We start from the raw sequence: 2,393 nt of genomic DNA, 5'->3' as shown, positions 1-2,393 counted from the left end.
AAAAAAACAAAAACTTAGGTAGCACTACCTTCAGGTACACATACTTCTTAATTCACCAGCAGACTTAGACATACAGATATCCCTGAGAGAATTTTGTTTCTGCTGGTTCTCATTCAAATGAGAGAAAGTTGGTGAGCTCTTTCTCCACACTCATTAGTATTGCTTGAGGCAACCAATTGGTACTTGTGATACTAGATTTTGAAGTCCTACTCCAGAAGAACCTACTGGTTTACAAATGCCAAATGCAGATGGGAAAGTTTGCTGTGGAAGCAGCTTGATTCTGTCGTTACCTGCAACAAGATTACCTGTCTTTCTGATACAAACTCTCAAGCAGATGGTTTATTTCAATTTAATAACTTTATTGGCAATGAAAAAAATGCAAAGAGCTGCCAAAAGCAATGCATTGAGTAGCTGTGTTTAGAAACAGGTGTTATGCCACATGTCTTAACTTCTAAGGAAAGGAGAGGAAAAAGAACTGAGTTTTAATTTCTCAGTTCAGGTAAGACTCTTGGGGGTGGGGGAGTGTTTTTCAAATAGAACAGAGTTGAGAGAACTTTTATTGATACAAATATTTATTGACTGTGTTTCTTATTAATGCTGGATTTATTGTGTGCTTACTATGTGTCAGGCTAAATACTTTACAAAGCTCAGTGATATTCTGGGCCACAGCACCAGCTTACCCAGGACCTTGATAAATATGCAGGTTACCAGGGCCAAGCTAGAGTTGCCGATTCAGAAACCTGGGGTTTCTGTTTCTGATGTTTTGTTTTGTTTTGTTTTGTTTTGTTTTGTTCTGTTTTAACAAGTATTTCAGGGATGTAGATGTTCTGTTTTGTGGGGCAAACCCGACATAGCTTATCTCACTAAGGCTTACCATTGACTCAGTTTCACAGGTAAACTGATGAGCAGTTCTTTACCTAGGGAGCCCAGAGTAACCCTTGTTAGAACTCAAGATCTGACCTCACCCTGGGCTAGACCATTTCTTTAATAATGTAATTGAGGGTTCATTTGAGCAGGACCCACAGGCACACAGAGGGCCATGTCAGGGCTGGACAGACCCCAGATGCCAGGCTGCCCTCAGCCCTGCCATCACACACTCTGTGCCACACACAGGAGGACTCTCACACTGCCTCTGAGCAAGTATGGATGACACCAATCGTCCCCTCCAGTGAAAAGTATACTGATGATTGAAAATGGAATAGTCAAGGCTAGCTCCATGAAAGGCAACATGGAAATTTGTCACTTGCCAGTCACTAGACCCATCCTTAGTGGTCCCCAGCCCACATATGGAGAGCATCACAGGGTTTGGAGTGTTACAGGGCAACCCAGTGAGAACTGGGTTGTCTGTCTGTGGGTCCTCACCCACTTGCTTAAGATTTAATTGTGCTGCAGACACACACAAAAATGGGTCAATAATGAATGGGTTTATTTACAAAGGAAGGAAGAACCCAGGGAAAGAGAGAGAAACAGAGAGAGATACAAGCTAACTGAGCATCCTACCAGTTCCACTGACTCGGAACTCCAATAGCACACTGAAAGCTCATCAAGAGCCAAGAGAGCAGCCACCAGCCATGAGGCCAAGGGAGAGAGCAAGAGAGCCCAACATGGCTCCTCTATATATCCTCCAAAAAAGCCTTAAAGTGGTTGCTTAGCTCTGCCCAGCTTGCAGTTCTCCCTTTGTCATTGCTGGAAATTGTCATTTCAGTGACTGGAGTAGGAGTGGAGTTGTAGTTTCAATAACTGAAGTAGGGGGTGGAGTTCACAAAACTGGAATGGGGATCCACAAAACCTGTATCTGCAGAGTTCATTCCAGACTTTCTTTCCCCCTAACAGGAGTATGAGGGGCAGTGCTCTGAACAATTGCCCGTGCACTCTTCCAGGGCCAGGCATGCCAGGTGGGCAGCTCCTACACACACAGGGTCTGAGGCAGACTCAAGTTATGCTCTGATCAAAGAAACTGCAAGACTATCTAGTTTGGGAATAAGTCTTTACAGTAGATAAAATGTTCCAGAAATGTGCTCTTCATTCTCATAGCTGCCTGATGATATATTATTATTCCCACTTACACACAAGGAAACAACAGATGATGATGAAGTGATTGAAGATGATGCAAGTGGAAGAGGGGAATACAGTCGCCTCTGGTCTTGGACTCATCACTTTTCCTCTGTCCTGGGTAAGGCCCACGTGGCAGCCCCGGCTAATGCAAATTCACTAACTTAGTGAATTCACCTTCTACAGTCTCAGATTATGATTCAGACTTACTCACTGCCTACATTCACTCTAGTTATGAGAAAGAACAATTGCTATTTTAAGTATGTCTGAAAACTCCAAAGTAACCTATCCGACATTTATAAAATGTCTGTTTTTAATGTATCTTTCTGTTAACCACTTTT

The sequence above is a fragment of the Condylura cristata genome, unplaced genomic scaffold (genome assembly GCF_000260355.1).
Source record: "Condylura cristata isolate star-nosed mole 26May11 unplaced genomic scaffold, ConCri1.0 scaffold00020, whole genome shotgun sequence".
NCBI classification, from domain to species: Eukaryota; Metazoa; Chordata; class Mammalia; order Eulipotyphla; family Talpidae; genus Condylura; species Condylura cristata.
This window is presented reverse-complemented; position numbering follows the sequence as displayed.